Here is a 20,322-nt window from a genome sequence, read left to right as displayed (position 1 = left end):
GTCATTCACTTAGACAGAAATGGAAGAACTGGAGAGGCAAGCACTTGTCCTTTCATTCAATCAAATAAGTCACTGGACTACAGGCTGCAAAGGAAAGAGATTCCATTACAGACAGGACTTATGGGGACATAGAGGCAAGGTTAGAAAGGTCGGGTCTTGGTTTGTTTGATGCTACACCCTCAGAATCTGGCACATAATATGCTCTCAATAAATAATTGTTGAGTGAATTCCCAAATGAGAGATAGGGACATTTGAGGTAGATTTTGAAGAATGATTAGGAGTTCACTAGATAAACGGCATGTGCATGAGTACAAGAGGGTGAACTGATATTTAAACTAGATTTGGGGTACAATTATTTCAATAGTAAAGAACTAACATAACAGAATCCCGGTAGCCTAGACCAAGGTCCCCAGACTCATTGGCTCAATGTCACGATCAAATCAGCACCACAGTTAAAGTTAGAGTTTACTAGTAGGTCTTGTGACACTCACCGTTTCTCTCTCTTGCTATGTCAGGCTCTTTAAAAGCAAACTGCACTACACTTTAACTAACCATCACATAGATTGAGGGACAGGCCAGTATCCACCACAGAGTTGGTTGTTAAGTCCATTGTTGGAGTGGTAAGAAGTGAGTCTCACAAACATGTATGTGACTTATTTTCCTTCTGGGGTTAGGTAAGTTGGGCCATTATGGCTATGTCTGTATGACAATTATATTTAGCAAACCCTTAAATGACAAGACAACCCAGGTCAAGCCATAAACATCTTTTACAGATTCAAACCCTTAAGAGCCATAACTTGACCAATAGGTCTGATAACAAAAGCATATTGATTACTGGAAAGTCCTAACTTTTTCATCTCACAGTGGCCAGAGCTTGTGGGGAGCAGGAGTACAAAGTGTGCCAGCTTCAGCATGCAGGACTTGGAGCCCCCGGGAGAGGAAAAGAGATGAGGGGATGACCCATAGGCCCCATAACCCAAGTAAGTGTTCCCAGTCACCATCCAACCCTTTGCCTCACATTCTTCACTTTCTCAATCCCAACTCAGAGCCTGGGATTCTATCTCATCTTCATGCCTAAACAGCAGACACAGACTGCTGAACAGTCACACTGTCCCTCTAATCCGGCGGTTCGCAACCTGTGGGTCGAAACCCCTTTGGGGATTGAACGACCATTTCATAGGGGTCGCCTAAGATCATCGGAAAACACAAATATAATTACATATTGTTTTTGTGATTAATCACTATGCTTTAATTATGTCCAATTTGTAACAATGAAAATACATCCTGCATATTAGATATTTACATTAAGATTCATAACAGTAACAAAATTACAGTTACGAAGTAGCAATGAAAATAATTTTATGGTTGGGGGTCACCACAACATGAGGAACTATATTAAAGGGTCACGGCATTAGGAAGGTTGAGATCCACTCCTCTAATCTCTGCCATATTCAGCTTACTTTCTTCAGCATCCTTACCTACTTAAGATGAAATGAGCCACCTCACTAACATGTCAATTATAGCGGCCACCAGGAGGGGACATTGGGTGGCTAAGGAAAAGCCAGGTATCCAATGAGTTGCTGGACTAAAAGATGGCCCCTTCTAAAGTTTTTTTTGCCAATCCTGAAATACCAGCACTCTACATCAACAGCATTTAATTTGATCACCCATCCACCACCTCAAAGGGTTCCTGGAAAGACACACTAAAAAGGATAAATATTAGTTATTATAACAGCAGATTTCACAACTTGGCAGGAATATGTACAGCTCAAACAGTACTGTTTTAGGTGTGATCCTTTTGATGCCAGCACCAGCTATGATCCCTTAGCAAGCAAGTCATTAACCACACCAAACCTCAGTTTTCTGGTCTGCAAAATGGTGATGCCACTATCTTCCTGTCTCACCAGATTGTTTTGGGGGCCAAATAAGAATATGTAAAAGTGGAAATCAGCACACAAATATAAGATTGTGGGTTTATTATGTTACAATAGCTCTAGTTTGTCTCTCAAGGATTACTTGCCTTATGGAAATCTTATACATTAGTTATTAACTTTAATCATGTAGTTTGGACCGTCTCCTGATTCCTTTGGTATCCTTTGGATGTCACTCTTGATTTGCAAAGTCATGACTGCTTTCTAGCACCCATCCCTTGTCTTTTATGAACAGACTTCAATTTCCATCCAAGTCACTTAAAACAGTAAAAGCTATTCCATATTGTCCAAAACATTAGCACATAATTCCTGAGTGCCTACAATGCACCAAGCACTAAAAGTATAATAATGAATAAGACATGCTTTTTGCCCTTGAGAATCTTATTGTTTTGCTGTAGAGACCGTTGAAAAATAGGCAAACAAAACATGGCATATGCATTTATTAGTGGCAGAAGCTAGCCACCTCTCCAGTGTCATAGCACTGTGACAGAGATAAGAACAGGATGATGTAGAAGGGACCCTTACCCAGTCTCAAGGGGTCAGGAAGGCTTCTGGAAGATTGCTTCTAGGCTCAAAAAAATCCTCCACCTCAGGGTAGATCTGCACAGTAAGATCACCTGTAAGGGTGATTTTCCAGCCACTTAGTTTAAGACATTTTTCCTTTGCTACTTTTTTGTTGTTGCCTTGTACCAAATACTCATTGTGGAACATCTAGTAAGAGTGGTTAGGGCAGTGAATGCGCCTAGTTACAGTCTCAAGTAAGGAAGGGACTTCTAGCCTTGGCAGGGCCCGGACACAAGGACAGGAGACAATGAGCACACTGTAAATGTCATGTTCATGCTGTGAACATCTGGAGACATTTGATGCAAGAGAAACATTTACCACAAGAACAAGCATGAAGGCACCGCTACCTCTCAAAGTGGGGAGTTCTCAGCTGGGAGGTTCTTAAGCAGAGGTGGAGGGAATGGATTTGGAACCTGTTTTCTTTCAACAACCACCCATTGAAAGCATGTGGCTGCACAGCAATCAAAACATTAAAGAAGTATGCACCCTCACATCTTAACATGTTCTATAACACTTTCTATTCCATTACACTTTTAAAAATTATGGTCACCACCCACAAAATTTCATGGTGCTCTAGTCTGTCATAACCTACAGTGTGAAAAAAACTATTATGAAAATCATTCCTATGTCAGTTGGGGGCTAGAGTAGATGACCTCTGAAATTTCAGCAAGTTCAAAGACCTTATCAACCTATGAGAAATTCCTCTATCTAATAAGTTCATTGCTCTGTTCTCAACAGCAAATACAGCTGTTCTATCATATCAGAAATGTTCTTCCCAAGAAAAAGCATAGCTACTAATTGTAACTACTTTCCTATCCTTAAGAACAGAAAAAGAAAAAGAAATGAATCTCCCTAAGGCAGAGGTTCTCAACCATCCTAATGCCACGACCCTTTAATACAGTTCCTCATGTTGTGGTGACCCCCAATTTCATTGTTTCAAATTGAACATAATTAAAGCATAGTGATTAATCACAAAAACAATATGTAATTATATGTGTGTTTTCCGATGGTCTTAGGCGACCCCTATGAAAGGGTTGTTCGACCCCCAAAGGGGTCGCGACCCACAGGTTGAGAACCGCTGCCCTAAGGGAAAGTACTGTCCTCTGCTGACTCCACCTATGACCTACCAGTAGCTGGACACCTGAGGCCAGGGAACACCTCGTCACTGGCAGAAGAGCAACCAGAACTGCAAAAGCAGAGGGAAGTCACAGGTCCCCGGAAACAAATGGTTATGCAATGCTGCCACCTTTATTCTTCTTTCTTTGGTTTAAAAAAGTCAAGACACAGTTTTTTGTTTCTTTTGATTTCACTTTTGTCCTTTTCATGTTTCCCTACTATAATCTTGTTTATATCCCTAAACTCCATCATTTCAAAGACAAAACTTATAAAGCCGTTTAAAAACTCTAGCACCACAAGAAGAGCTGACAGCCTACTAAAAGGGACACTTATGCTAATGGATCTAGTTCTCTGGGTAGCGTGTGTTCAGCTGTTTCTTCTCATCTCAGTGGAAGGTGATTGCAGACTTTCTCCTACATCAGTGATTTTCAATCTTTTTATGTCATGAAACACATAAACTGATTACTAAAATTCTGCAGCACACCAAAAAATAAATTCTATTTTTTGCCGATCGGATAATAAAAAAGTAGGTATAATTTTGATTCATTCATACCAGATGGCTATTGTTGTGTTGGCTGTTGTCATTTTTTAATTTGACAATCTAAGGGAAAAGAGCCAGGTACTGCATGTTTGAAAATTCCTTGTGGCAGGCACATCAGTGTGCCTGCCATGGTGCATCGGTTAAAAACTGCTGTCCTACACAAATGTAGAGAGGGTGGCAGAGCACAGTAAGAAGAAAAAGCAAGCACTTTGATGTCAAAATGACTTAGGTTTCCATCCTGGCTTTCATTTCATAAGTGGCCTTTGTCAATTTACTTAACTTCCAAGCCTCAGTTTTCTCATGTGTAAAATAGATGGGCTGCCACTTATTCCAAGGAAACCTATGGGGCTTCTAGGAGTTTTAGGATATTAGGATAGTAATCTCTAATGGAATTTGTGGTATTACTTGATTTAACTAGAAATAAATCAGAGTTAGGCCCAGCCAACCACTCAGAAAATGTCTTGCTTGGTTGTACAACTTGGGTTGAGCAAAACAAACATTTGAGTGAAACAAACTTTTTAGGATCATACAGTTGACCCTTGAACAACATGGGTTTGAACTTTGCAGGTCCACTTATATGTGTATTTTTTTCCAATAAGTACTGTAAATATATTTTTATCTTCCTTATGACTTTCTTAATAACATTGTCTTTTTTCTAGATTACTTTATTGTAAGAATACAATATATAATACATACTAGAGGCCCAATGCACGAAATTCATGTAAGGCGCTTGGCCCTCACAGGCCCAACTGCTGCCACCCTCTGTGGGGTGATCAATTGCAGAGCCCCCCCCACCCCCATTGATCGTCCTGCAAAGGGTGGAGGCCCCAGTTGCCTTGCAGCCCTGCCCCCCACCCACTGGTCGTTCCAGAAGGTCGTTCTGCTGTCTGGCCTAATTAGCATATTAGCTCTTTATTATATAGGATAACATACCAACTATGTCTTAATTGACTGTTTATGTTATCAGTAAAGCTTCCAGTAAACAGTAGGCTATTAGTAAAATCTTTGGGGGATACAAAGTTATACCTGGATTTTCTTTTTTTTTCTTTCTTTCTTTCTTTTTTTCTTTTTTTAAAAATATATTTTTATTGATTTCAGAGAGAAAGGGTGAGGGAGAGAGAGATAGAAACATCAATGATGACAGAGAATCATTGATAGGCTGCCTCCTGCACGCCCCCTACTGGGGATCGAGCCTGCAACAGGGCATGTGCCTTTGACCGGAATTGAACCTGGAACCCTTCAGTCCGCAAGCTGATGCTCTATCCACTAAGCCAAACCAGCTAGGGCTTATACCTGGATTTTCAACACCCCTAACACTCCTAACCTCCATAGTTTCAAGGGTCAACTGCTACATAAAGAAGAAACACTGGATTTATAAAAATTCTCTTTTTATGGAAGAAAGATTCTGTGCTGAGTATACAATGCACACACAAAAGGATAAGATAAAAGCAAATACTTTTTTTTCTATTTTGTTATTAAAATGCTACTTACAAGCTTGGAAACTTATAGCATAATTGAAGAAACAGTGAATGAAACAAAAAACAAGTAACACTGAGCTGGCTGGGAAGACAGAGCTCAACCCACAATTCTCTTGTTTAACTCTATGAGACTGGTTTAATTAAATTAAATTCATGAGGTGACACCCAAAGAGAAATGCTTATTACATGCAGCCTCTAATTCTGGTGGTTTGAAGGAGATGTGATGGAGGAATAACAGTGCTAAACAGCCAAGTTTGCCTCCGGTAGATTTTCTGATTGATTTATAACATCAGTAGGTTTATATTCTATTACTTTTGCCCCCCTGAAGATACTTGTGATAGGTGGTAAAATGCTCAAAATACTCTCTGGTCAATGCATAACAAATTCATCAAGAATATCTTCCAATTCATGGTCAATTTATCCTCCCCTGTACCAATAAACTCTCTACATACAAAGCAGAAAGTGACTGCTCTATAAGCTCAAAATAGCAGCACATATGGAAGACAATAACATCAACCATCCATTGAACATCTGCAATGTGCTAGATGCTCTGTTAGTTGCTTGGAACACTTTATTTCATCTTCTACTCCAGCATACTTCTGGATATACCTATGAAAGTCCCATATGTGAGTCCAAGGTTACACCGCTTATAAGTACAAATATAAGATCAAGTAAGGGTCAGCTAGTTTCAGAACCCATGCTACTATTTTAGGCTCATCCTTCTATATAGCAACAAAAGTTCCCACTTTACCAAATAATGCATAAACAAGAAAAGATAGAAAGCATGGTGACATTAAATTGAAAAACTGTATATTTAAAAAGAAAAAAAATCTCCTTTATTCTTTGGGATTAGAATGGCTCTTCTAGATACTTCTTTCCTTATACACCACACACACACACACACACACACACACACACACACACACACACACACGTGTGTGCGCACACATGCACAGGGTCGATGCCTCACTTGACTGTAATGCCTTAATGGCAATACTAGTATTAATTTCTGAATACACGTAATTCACAAATATGCCATGCAATTGCTTCAGGACCTTCAGCAGACCTCTCCCATCATTTGAATTTTCAGGGTCCTTGTCAGTAACATGGAGCCATCATAAAACCTATTATGTGATTCTGAAAAGCCAGACAAATGATATCTCTGCTAAATGGAAGAGGAGTAACTTTCAGAAAATAATGAATTCTAAAAGAAAAAATTATCTATATAGAAATAGCCACTCTTATTTACATCATTAATAGAATTTGGACTTTATTTGAGCAGATAATGGAAAACCACAAAGGGTTTGGGCAAGCAAGGGTAAGGCTGCTCCACAAAGAATGTAGCAAGAAAGTGGACTGAAGTGGCAAGACCAAGAACAGATGTGTAGACAAGAAGTTACAAATCCCTTCTATTGTAATGTGTAGGAGTGGTAGGAGATGGTTAAGGAATAAAGAAATAAGAGTAATTATTAAGGGAAGAAGTAAAATGAATTTGAGTCTTGGTGACTAAGATAACGGTCTTTTCATTAGGAGAAATATAGAAGTTGGAAATAATTATTGGCTGGAGAAGATGACAAGTAATTTGATTTTCATTTAACCAACCAATTCCCAAAAAATTTTCTTTCCCAAAATCATTTTCAAATGGATCTTCATCAAATTACTTGTCCCTTCCAAAGACCTGAATGAGACTATTTAAAGTAATCTTATTGTGATAGATTTCTAAGTTCTTTAAATATTAGCCGTATCATTTATATTCACATAGAAGGGATTTAGGAAAGTGTTAACAATCCATCAGCATTTAAGCATAGAGTTCAGTTGCCCACACACTCACTGTAGGGATAAATTTCTATGTCTCCATGTTGCTCAATACATATCTGTTATTTTGAATTGACCCTGAGACACTTCACAAGAGAAAAGGGAAGGACCTGTTTGAACTTCAGTCTCTTCCCCTGGGGGTGGGGGAGTGGGGGAGGAATAAGAAGGTTGAATGAAAGGTTTTTCAGGGTCCTTCTAGCTCTAGAAATCTGCCCCCTTCTAGCCTGTTCTCCCTTGTGATGAACAGCATGCATTTTTATGTCAGCTGGCCACAGTGAAATGAATACAGATTGTGGCCATGACACAAACAAAGCTAAATAGATCATATGAAGATAGAACCTCTGACCTTGGCCTCGTTAGCTCCCATACAGAGGCCAACCAAGAGAGCAGAGCTAAATGGCCACACACTGAGAACAGGAGATGGGTACTGGGGGATGGAAGGAGGCCAGGGAGTACGCACACCATCTAGCAATTCTCCATCCCAGAAGTTCCAGAGTGCAGTTGTTGCACGCTTATTCTTGTTCCACACTGGGCGTGCCAGTCACTGGGCTCTATACTGGAGAACATAAAAATACATAAGACCCGTCAACACCCTTCCTTGTGGATGTCATGGTCTAGGTTGTGTTATTTCAATTATGGGCATTCTCATCATTAGAGGTTGAGACTTGCAAATGGTACCATTTCTTCCTCCCTTTCCATTTACAAAAGTTAAAATATTTTACTCTCATATTTACAGTTATAAGTCATCCCTGGACAGTGGAATGAAACAAAATACGAATAACCTTATTAAATCAACCAGAATTTGTCTTCCTTTTAAAAATTTGCCTAGATCACGAAATGAAAATTAATAAAGAAACAAATACCCCATTAAAAATATGAAACAAATGTTCATCCTCACCTATAACCAAAGATATGTAAATTAAACAAGAATGTCATTATTCACTAACCAATTATTATTTTTTAAAAAATATATTTCATTGATTTTTTACAGAGAGGAAGGGAGAGGATAGAGAGAAACATCAATGAGAGAGAAACGTCGATCAGCTTCCTCTTGCACACCCCCTCCTGGGGATATGCCCACAACCAAGGTACATGCCCTTGACCGGAATCGAACCCGGGACCCTTCAGTCCACAGGCCGACACTCTATCCACTGAGCCAAACAGGTTAGGGCCAATTATTATTTTTTAAAAACAGTATTGGTTGTTGGTGAGGGCATAGTGAGCTATGAGGTTTCTCCTTCTGTGGGTATATAAATGTGGAGGGTCATATGTAAATGGGAATTTCTTTTCTTAAAAGTGATTAATATGACCAACAGCATATTTCACAGACCTAAAACAAACTCTCCAAAAATTTATATGGAATAAAAAAAGACCCTGAATAGCTGCAGCAATCCTAAGAAAGAAGAAAAAAGTTGGAAGGATCACAATACCAGAGATCATGCTGTATCACAAAGCCACTGTTCTCAAAACTGCCTGGTACTGGCTGGCACAAGAACAGACTTATAGACCAATGGAACAGAACAGAGAACCCAGAAATCAACCAAAGCCATAATGCTCAATTAATATTTGACAAAGGAAGCAAGAGCATAGAATGGAGGCAATACACTCTCTTCAATAAATGGTGTTGGGAAAACCAGACAGCTACTTGCAAAAAAAAAAAAAAAAAATGAAACTACATCACCAACTTACACCATACACAAAAATAAACTCAAAACGGATCAAGGACTTAAATGGTAAGACGGGAAACCATAAAAAATCCTATAAGATTCCATAGGCAGCAAAATAGCAGACATATGTCATAGCAATATCTTTACAGACACAGCTCCTAGGATAAGGGAGACTAAGGAGAAAATAAACAAATGGGATTACATTAAAATAAAAGGCTTCTGCACAGCAAAAGAAACCATCAACAAAACAACAAGAAAGTCCACTACCTGTGAGAACATATTTGCCAATGCTATTTCAGATAAGGGTTTAATCTCCAAAATTTACAGAGAATTCATACAACTTAACAAAAGGAACATAAATGATACAATCAAAAAATGGGCAAAGGATCTAAATAGACACTTTTCGAAAGAGGACTTAGAGAAGGCCCAGAGACATATGAAAACATGCTCAAAGTCACTAATCATCCAAGAGATGCAAATCAAAACAACAATGAGATACCATCTCACACCTGTTAGAAGGGCTATCATCAACAAATCAACAAAAGACAAGTGCTGGTGAGGATGTGGAGGAAAAGGAACCCTCCTGCACTGCTGGTGGGAATGCAGACTGGTATAGCCACTGTGGAAGACAGTATGGAGTTTCCTCAAAAAGTTGAGAATGGAACTCCCACTTGACCCAGTAATCCCACTTCTAGGAATATATCCCAAGAAACCAAAAACACCTATCAGAAAGGACATATGCACCCCTATGTTCATAGTGGCACAATTTACAATAGCTAAGATTTGGAAACAGCCTAAGTGCCCATCAGCAGACGAGTGGGTTAAAAAACTGTGGTACAACTACACAATGGAATACTATGCCACTATAAAAAAGAGAGAACTCTTACCATTTGCAACAGCATGGATGAACCTGGAGAGCATTATACTAACCAAATAAGCCAATAAGAGAAAGATAAATATCACATGATCTCACTCATTTGTGGAATATAATGAACAACATAAACTGATGAACTAAAATAGATCCAGAGACATAAAAGCATCGAACACACTGTTGAGTCTCAGAGGAAAGGCAGGAGAGGGTGGAAGTGGGAGGTGGTTAAGAGATCAACCAAAGGATTTGTATGCATCCATATAAGCATAACCAAAGGACACAGACAGTACAAGGTGGGGACACGTGCTGGGGTGGGGAGCTGCCGGGGAGAGGTCAATGGGGGCGGGGGGGTAGGAGACATATGTAATACTTTCAACAATAAAGAATTTAAGTTTTTTTAAAAGTAATTAATATGTTATAAAATCTTTAAAAATTAGAAACACTATGGATGAATCTCACTACTTAGGATCCATCCTAATGAAATAATCAGAGATATACACAAAGTTTTATAAGGATATTTATCCAAATGTTAATTATGACAGTAAAATATTACATTAAATGTCTATTTAAGGGATGGATCAAAATTCTGGTATATCCACATTATAGACTATAATATGTATACACACATATAAAATTATGTTTTCAGATACATAATGGCACGGGGAAATGTCTATGGTAGAGAAACCAAGATGGTGGCATAGGTAAACACTGGAGATTGCTGCCTCGCACAACCACTTCAAGAATATAACTAAAAGACAGAACAGGCATCTTCCAGAACCACAGGAAGGCTGGCTGAGTGGAAATACTACAACTAGAAGGAAAGAGAAAAGCATACCGAGACTCAGAGGAGCTGCAGTGCGGAAGTTAAGTACACAGGTACGGAGGCGGACAAGGAAAGGGCTGGCGGCTGAGGACACGGTTGGCTTTTTCAATTGGGAGGGAGTCTCAAGCTCCCGACTGCTCTGAACTCCAGTTCCGGGTAAGTCTCTGGGGACCCTGACTGATACGGGGAGAGGCTAGACCAGCCATGGGCAAACTATGGCCCGTGGGCCAGATCCGGCCCGTTTGAAATGAATAAAACTAAAAAAAAAAAAGACTATACCCTTTTATGTAATGATGCTTACTTTGAATTTATATTAGTTCACACAAACACTCCATCCATGCTTTTGTTCCGGCCCTCCAGTCCAGTTTAAGAACCCATTGTGGCCCTCGAGTCAAAAAGTTTGCCCACCCCTGGGCTAGACTGTCTGGCATCATTCGCATCTTGAGGGCCACTTTCTCTCAGAGGTGCTTGCAGTGATTACCCAGACACTGAGACTCGGGGCCTCTTAAGGAAGGACTGAGGATCAGCCATAGCTGTTTGCTCCACCCTATTGATCCCCTGGGACCCTGCCCCGCCCAAGCTGTGCATGGAGGCTTTTGCAATCTGAAAATTACCTAAACAAACTTGCAGCTGGCCCAAGGCCCCAGGGCAACTTGCATTCCTTCACAGCTGAGCTCCTGCTGAGTAGCCTCAGGCAAAGGCTAGATTAGCACCTCCTGAAAGATCCAGGAGCCAGTATACCCGGTGGTCAGAGTGGGACCATCCAGATTGCAGCCCCTCGGACCCATAAGGGACACACTCAGGGGGCAGACTCAGTGAGCACCAAAGCCCCACTGAAGCAAGCCTTGCCCCGGAGGGGTGTCTCCAGCACAGAAGTTCTCCCACTGCAGACACAGCTGATTCTCACAGCCAATTGTCCTGGAGGTCAACTCCTCCCAGTGATACCTACAACAACCAAGGCTTAACTACAACAAGACTGTGCACAAAGCTCACAAGGGGGTGCACCAAGAGTGTCCACCTCAAGTAATTGAGGAGGCTGAGCCACTGGGCCCTATAGGACACCTAGCACAGAAAGCCACTCCATCAACACAGGGAAGCACAAAAAATGTGGAGACAAAGAAATAGGACACAAATGACAGAAATGGAAGAAAGCAACCGACTGGATATAGAGTTCAAAACCACACTTTTAAGGTTTTTCAAGAACTTTCTAGAAGCCACCGATAAATTTAGTAAGACCCTCGAAAAGACTGGTGAGACTGCCGATAAATGTAGTGAGATCTTCAAGAAATCTAGTCAGACCCTCAAGGTTATGATAAAGGACCAACTGGAAATTAAGCATACACTGACTGAAATGGAGGATATTATACAGACTCCCAACAGCAGACTAGAGGATCGTAAGAATCAAGTCAAAGATTTGAAATATGAAGAAGCAAAAAACACCCAACCAGAAAAGCAAAATGAAAAAAGAATCCAAAAATACAAAGATAGTGTAAGGAGCCTCTGGGACAGCTTCAAGCGTACCAACATCAGAATTATAGGGGTGCCAGAAGAAGAGAGAGAGAAAGATATTGAAAATCTATTTGAAGAAATAATGACAGAAAACTTCCCCTACCTGGTGAAAGAAATAAACTTACAAGTCCAGGAAGCGCAGAGAACCCCAAACAAAAGGCATCCAAAGAGGACCACACCAAGACACATCATAATTAAAATGCCAAGAGCAAAAAACAAAGAGAGAATCTTAAAAGCAGCAAGAGAAAGAAAGTCAGTTACCTACAAGGGAGTACCCATAGGACTGTCAGCTGATTTCTCAACAGAAACTTTGCAGGCCAGAAGGGAGTGGCAAGAAATATTCAAAGTGATGAATGCCAAAAACCTACAACCAAGATTACTTTACCCAGCAAAGCTATCATTCAGAATTGAAGGTCAGATAAAGAGCTTCACAGATAAGGAAAAGCTAAAGGAGTTCATCACCACCAAACCAGTATTATATGAAATGCTGAAAGGTATCCTTTAAGAAGAGGAAGAAGAAGAAAAAGGTAAAGATACAAATTATGAACAACAAATACACATCTATCAACAAGTGAATCTAAAAATCAAGTGAATAAATAATCTGATGAACAGAATGAACTGGTGATTATAATAGAATCAGGGGCATAGAAAGGGAGTAGACTGACTATTCTGGCGGGGTGGAAGAGGTGAGGGGGATGCGGGAAGAGACTGGACAAAAATCGTGCACCTGTGGATGACAGTGGGTGGGGAATGAGGGTGTAGGGTGGGGTGGGAACTGGGTGGAGGGGAGTTATGGGGGAAAAAAGAGGAACAAATGTAATAATCTGAACAATAAAGATCTAATTTAAAAAAAATGAATTAAAAAAATAAATAAAAAGGAAAAGAAATGTCTATGGTATCAAGTTAAATAATAAAGACAGGATACAAACCCCTAGGTTCAGTGTAATACAAATTTCATTTATATACATATGTAAAGGGGAGAAAAACACTGAAATGAAAAATACCAAAAATACCAACAGTGGTATTGGATGGTGGTGGTTTTTTTTTTTAATGTCCTTATTTATATTTTATTGTATTTTATAAGTTTTTTAATAATGTTCTGTCATAAAATGTACTTTATGAGGTTCTGCCATGAAATCAACCTTATGAAATACCATTTTGCAGGAGAAAATGGTCAAATGTTGGCACTTTCATATACTTTAACTTAATATTATGTCATCAACAGAAAATTAAAACAAGGTGTTGCTTAGGTAGGATTAAGAAACTATCTTTGAAAGTATATTACATGTTTGGATGACTCAATGAGAATGAAACAAGAAAAGAATAAATGGTTAAATCACATAAGGTTCTAAGGGCCTAGTATATGGTGCATGTGTCTTATCTGCTACAAAGATTCTTAACCGCTTTCCAGCAAGCCTAAAATTACATGTTTTGCTGATAAAATCTAATACAAAATTACAAATAGCACTCTAAAGTTCTTGATTAGACATTGTTGCTCCTCTAGAGAACCTAAAACTTTACTGTATTCATTGACATTCCATACTTAAGATGTAATTAGTCACTCAAATTGTTGACAGTTCACTGAAAATATTTCTTCAACTGACAACTTTTTGGTCTAGGGATTGGGCCTGCCCTCTGCCACCCGGGAGCAGGCCTAAGCCAGCAGGGCGTTATCTCCCGAGGGGTCCCAGACTGGGAGAGGGCACAGGCCGGGCTGAGGGACCCCCCCCTTCACCACCACCCCCGTCCCCCCCCCCTCCCCCCGCCGAGTGCACAAATTTTTGTGCACCGGACTCTAGTGTACTTTATAATGAGCGATAGGATTGTCGTTTCCCACTTCAGTCTTAAGAGATAAAGAATTCAATAGTTCCAGTTTAAGTTCTGGGAGAGTAAGTTCTCACACAATGTCGTTACCAAACCACATAGTGTGATGGCCAGCTTTGCTAGGGCCCTCAAGTTGTTAAAAATCTCCTAAAACAAAAAAGCATATTTAATCTGTGAAGTAATAATTATAATAAGGCAACCATCACTGACCTGTTTCTATATGGTGACAAAAAAACAAGAGAAAGAAAAATCTTTGGTCTAAGATAAAAAAAATACCCTGGGACCCAATCTTGCTGGGTTGGGTCGGTGTTAAGGCATTGATAAATAAAGAGAAGAAAATAGTATTCACTTATTATTCACTTCATTTTTTTCACAAATATGGTCTCCTCTGACTTTTCTGTCTTTTCCCCCACAACTTGCGTGAACGCACACACACACACACACACACACACACACACACTCCTACACTCCTGTCTTCTCTTTTACCTTTAAATTCTGTCACACTATTATGCTTTGGGGACCTCATCACATTTTCTTGAGACCCCAAGTTCCTCCATTAACATTTCTGAAAGATTAGCAGTCATTAAGAACCGAATGGAAATTATATAAGATTTTTAAATCTTCTAAAATGTTTGGCTACTTGAAAAAATAACTGTGAAACTTAATAATAGGTTAGAATTTAATTCCATTATCATCAAATATGTCACACTCCACATATAAAGATTCCTAAAACAGTCTATTAAACTTATAATAACACACTAGTTTTGTTTTCAAATATCTTTAGAGTAAAAGAGCCAAGGTTTTATAAAAATCTTAAAGTTTAAATGATTTTATATAACTCTTATATTTTTGTTGATTTTATAATTACAAGAGTCATTTAAAGTTATTCTAAAAGTAAACACTACATAATTTAGAGTTTAAGCAAAAGTAAGTTTCCAATAACCCCACTGAGATAACCAGCAATAACTCATTTCTACTTCTCCAAGTCTTCTACGTATACATAGTTTCTTGCATGCTCTCTGTCTCTGTCTTCTTTTCTTTTCTTTTTTAAAGTATATTTGTATTGATTTCAGAGAGGAAGGAAGAGGGAGAGAGAGAAACATCAATGATGAGAGAGAATCATTGATCGGCTGCCTCCTACATGCCCCCCTACTGGGGATCAAGCCCACAGCCCGGGCATGTGCCCTTGACCGAAATTGAACATGGGACCCTTTTGTCCACAGGCAGATGTTCTATCCACTAAGCCAAACCAGCTAGGGCTCTGTCTTTCTTTTTCTTCCCCTCTTTGAAATACATCTTGGTGTCTCTTTATAATAGTATCTAAATTCTTTCATTTACATAGATAAGAAACTAGCTTAAGAGGTGAGCTATCGCGAGATACCCAATAAGCAGCAAACTACAAAGATATTTAGTGGTCATCTTTGCCAGTGTGGACAGGCTGTTTCCAACTCTGTTATCTATATAAAATTTTTGGAAAATATATTTAAAGGAAGTAAGGGTAGTAATCCAAATTTTAAATAAAATACCACAAAATCAAACTAAGATAATGAGGTTTTAGTACCAGAGCAGTTCCCATATTTTTTAAATGACAGTGTTTAAAGCATTGGAGACTGATCTAGCTTCCCTGGGCTGCTGTCCTTGGCAAGTGGGTGTCCCTTAGCATTCCTCAAGTCAGCAGGCCCTTGAAATGAAGCACAATAACAAGGTTTTAATGAGTGATATAACCCTTCCCCATTCAAAAGGTAAAAGACATCTGCTTAAAAAAGCAAATAAACCACAGGAATGGGTTCAGCAATAGGCCTGGAGGATTTCAGAGATACACCCCTTGCTTATCAAAATAAAAATCACAACAGAACAATTGTTTCGACTTTACACTATGTGTTCTGAACTGTTCTACAGTCTCCAGATTAACTGGCGTGGAATCCCACCAAGCTCGCGAAGAGAGAAACTCGGGACTCCGGCAACACGGTTGGTGTTTGCTGCCCTCCCAAACTAGAGGGCTCTCCCAGCAAGGACAAGGAGAGCTTGGCAGAACCACACACTCCTGGGCTTCCTTTACTGGTAGTATTTCTCGGACTTATTTTTAAATTTTAAATTGCATTTAAAAAATCAGACTCCAAGGATCTTTTCCTATTTGCTTTTGCTGTTGTTGTTTTACTGAAAAATTGGTCTTTACTTATTCTCTTTATGGTATCACCCCTGCCCAGTTACATTTTATAGCTACCATCTTCCCCTGGAATCTGTGACCACTCACTTGGGTTATTAGATTACTCTGATTAGATTGTCAAACTAATCATGTGAACACTCAGGCATTTTAAGTTATGTTCCAAGGAGGTGGAAAGACAAAATTCTTTCTTTTCTGGCACAGGCTTCTTCCACCCACTGAATCCCCCTAAATCTCTTGGGCTTGCCAAGGTCCTAACCTTCCAGTCTCCACAACAGAGGGTGATGTTTGGTGGGAGAAAGACCCAGCAGATTAAGGCCTCTGTTCAACAAATATTTGCTCACCCACTCCAACCAGAGTGAAACAGTTTGCTACCTGCTGCCTGCCCAGAGTAACATTTAGGGACCTCTGGAAAGCTTGTTCAGTGATGGCTAAGAATTAGATACCTCATATCAAGGTAAATAGAAAGTCCAAATGCATTGTACATCAGGGAAAACTAAATGAATTTACTGAACTCCCAATTTCACATGAAAACCAGCACAAGTCCCATGAAATAGAATCTGAGTGTGATTTGCCAAACAAACAAAAAAAACAAAAACAAGTTTACTCACACCCTAGACAGTTTTGCTCAGTGGTTAGAACATGGGCCCTCAGGGTTCAATTACAGTCAAGGGCACATACCTCAGTTGCAGGCTGGATCCCCCGCCAGGATTGTGGCCAGTGGGGGAGGCAATCAATCAATGTGTCTCTCTCACATCCTCACATCCATGTTTCTCTTTCTCTCCCCCTCCCTTTCCACTCTCTCTAAAAATCAATGAAAAAAAATATACTTGGATGAGGATTAACAAAACAAACAAATAAAAACCTTTACTTAACCTTGTGTTGTTGGGTGTTCTTAATCTAGTCTCTTAAATTCAAAAACTCTCTGGCATAAGGCATCATTTTCTTGTTTTACTTGCACAGCCTGTGACCATTGAGTTTAGAAGTTTAGACTATTGAGTCTGCCCTTTCTGTCAAGAAAATTTCTGGCTGTCTTTTCCCATTTCCCACTCCCTTTCCCTATCAAGAATCATCTTCCAACCCTCACCCCTAACCCTTGGGATATCTGCAAATCTGAAAAGACAAAAAGAAAAAAGAAAACATGAAGCTGCGGGGGAAATGTCCGAATTATGTGGTCCACACTCCTTCATCTTCCTCTCCAAGACCAGAGGAAGGAAATGCGGGCCTGGGGGTGAAGGGGAGGGGATGAAGGGGGTGGGAGCGTGGGTGACTGGGTGTGTGTGTGTGTGTGTGTGTGTGTGGTGGGGAAGGGGGGAGGCGATCTGTCTAAGCTAATTCCCCAAAGTCCTCTTCTCCTGGAGAGGTTGATGAGCAAGACCAGGGCATGTGCAGGTTGCGCTAGCATAAAGTTCCCGTTTTTATTTATTTATTTTTTTTCAGTAGTAAAATCAGCTTCTTTTTCAAACCCCCAGAAGAATCCGAGGCGCCCGGCTGCTATTGCCAGTGACAAGGAGCAGGAGCGGCGCTTTCAGCTGCACGTGCCCAGCCTCACTACAGTCCAGTCGCCTAGGGAAACCCTGGCATTCCGGGGTGACTTGACAGCGATCTGGGGTGGGGAGCTGACGGTGCGGGGGAGACCCGAGCGCGGCGGCCCGGGAGGGCGGGCGGCTCCAGATCCCGCAGCCCAGCGGATGGCGAGATTTACAGCACTCTCAGGCGGAGCTCTCGCCTTTCTCCCCTTTCCCCCACCCCTTTTTTTCTTTTCTTTTTCGCTTGACTACCCGCGGCTGGGGCCGGGCCACCCGGGCACTTGCTGGAAGCAGCGGGGAGCAGCGGCGATTAGCGCCCTAATCCCTAGTCCTGATCCGAGGAGCGGGGGTCCCCAGGCCGGGCGGGGACCCGAGCAGGGAGTGGGGGACGCGGAGGCCAGCTCCCACCGTCCCGCGGGCAGGTCCCCCACAGCGGGTATCGTGGGAACCCGGGACCTCGGGACTCTGAGCAGCGGCTGTCAGTTCCCGGGTGGAGACTCCGCCAAACCGTGGCGCGCGGGAGAGGAAGGGGTGGGGTGGCTGGACTAGGGCTGTCGCGAGGACGCCGCCGAGAGTGGAACAGCGACCCCCGCCCTCCCGGGCCCTCCCAGCGACGAGGGGCGATGCGAACCCCCTAACGCCAGGCGCGGCCTTCGGCGATGCCGGGGAGCCCCGTGCCCCGCGCCCGAGCTGGGCACCTGAGGGGCCGGAACCAGCCCTCCTGGCGAAGCGGAGGGATGCGGCTGTCCCCCAAGGCTAGGAGCGGTTCGGACCCGAGCAACGTCCGGCTGGAGAAGTTGGGGGGCGAGCGCTGGACGCTGGGGGCGAGGCCCGGAAAGCGCCGTGGGAACGGGCCAAAGGCACGGTGGGAGTCAGGAATGAGGAGTCGCCTGGACTTACCGAGTGTCTCCCTCATGCTGCCCGCGCCGTCGCCGCTCCCGCTGGCTGGCGGAACCGCGGGACCAGCCGCCTGCCGCCTCCGCGGCCCAGCACTCCGGAGCCGCCGCCCGCCCCGCCCACCGCCCGCCCCGCCCACCGCCCGCCCCGCCCACCGCCCGCCCCGCCCACCGCCGGGCCGGTCACCTCCAGGCTCTGGCTCTTTGGGTGGGAGAGCTGCACCCAGACACAGAACCCAGCATGGGCCTCTGTCCTGCCTGGGTGGGTCGTGCTGAAGGCACAGGTGGGCTGGCCACCCTTTCCTGCCTTTTCCTGACACTTGGGTTTAGGCTTCTTCAACCCTGTAAGAATGTACACATGCACACACACAGTTATACACAAAACACAAACATTCTCATGTACAGTCACACACAAACTCACACATACACAAAGACATGAAGTAGACACACGAACACCTCTGTATACAGCACACACAGAAACACATTGAAGGCATGAAGAGCAAAAACAGTGATGGTGACAATAGCTTAGTGCTTGCTTGTGGTTTCCTTCTTAAAAAAAAAAAAAAAGGAAAATCTTAGCTGAAGGCTGGAAGAGACCTTAGAGGTCAGCTGTGACAGATGAGGAAACTGACGCCAGGAGTAGGATTTACCTAAAGCCAAGAGTAAGAGAAGGTCAGTGAGGCACTCTGACCAGAATGAGCATTTACAGTCTCCCAACCACTTCAAGTTTCTCCTGCAGCAAAAATTAGACTGGTGCCAGGTCTGTTAAGAGGCAAAAGTCCTTGCACTTTGGAGAGCAGAAAAAAAGACATAATATGTGCAACTTTGCTGACAAGTTGGGGGTAAGGACAGGATGTTGGCTAAGTCAAGTCCATGGCGGCAAAAATGGATAGCAAAGCAGACTGGAGTCCCTACAGAGCAAACTTTTAGAAAAACATTTAACCACACCATGGATTTAGGGCTGTGCTTGCTGCCATAATAGCAATAAAGCAATAATACCTAAAGTTGTTTTCACGGTCATCCTTGTCTTAACCCCTCATATGTGTTATTTTCTTTTAATCTTCACACATTTCTCTGTGGTGGGTGGAAACTGGGACTCAGGGGAGCACATAATTACCATGTTGTAGAATCTGGCCCAAGACCCTTGTTCTGAACCCTAACTATGAAGAGTGTACAGTCTAAGAGGGCAAACAAACCAAACACACTAGAGCTGGGGAGAAAAAAAAGTATAATCAGGTGCCATGCTGTGAATTAGCTACAGTGCATCTGAGGAGCCCAGGCGGGAAGATGGTAGTGGACAGCATGCTCCCGATTTGAGGGCTTCTTCCAGGCGTGTTGCTTTCCTTGTGGTAGCCTCAGATTCCTATGGAATAAAATGGGGATAATGGTGAGGCTAACTTCCTAGGAAAGCCATGAGAATTAAATGAAATAATGTCTTTCAAGCCCTCAGCACAGTATGGCAATTGTAGGAATGAAGGAAATGTTAGCTGCTACCACTAATACTTGTACTAATAGTGCCCTGTCGGCTGGAGCCACCCGGGAAGGCTTGATGGGAAGCACCTTAAAGAGTTGTGGTTAGGCAGAGACAAAGGGT

General features: G+C 42.0%; 1 protein-coding gene across 4 annotated transcripts in view; it reads right to left on the bottom strand.

The window, feature by feature from the left end:
* Positions 1–18,850, bottom strand: part of JCAD (junctional cadherin 5 associated) — a 52,331-nt gene extending 33,481 nt beyond the window's left edge. For 2 of the 4 annotated variants that reach the window (XR_009454708.1, XM_059711893.1), the window contains exons 1-2: positions 18,733–18,802; positions 7,906–8,001 (exon numbers count right to left, since the gene is read on the bottom strand). The gene's annotated coding sequence lies outside the window, so the exon portion shown is untranslated. Of the gene's footprint in view, positions 1–7,905; positions 8,002–18,732 lie in introns of all 4 variants that reach the window. The other 2 variants (XM_059711916.1, XM_059711901.1) reach the window with 2 other exon arrangements.
* Positions 18,851–20,322: the final 1,472 nt, after the last annotated feature.

This window comes from Myotis daubentonii, chromosome 1, assembly GCF_963259705.1.
Source record: "Myotis daubentonii chromosome 1, mMyoDau2.1, whole genome shotgun sequence".
NCBI lineage: Eukaryota > Metazoa > Chordata > Mammalia > Chiroptera > Vespertilionidae > Myotis > Myotis daubentonii.
The sequence above is the reverse complement of the archived record's forward strand: the minus strand, read 5'-3'. Positions and strand labels throughout refer to the sequence as shown.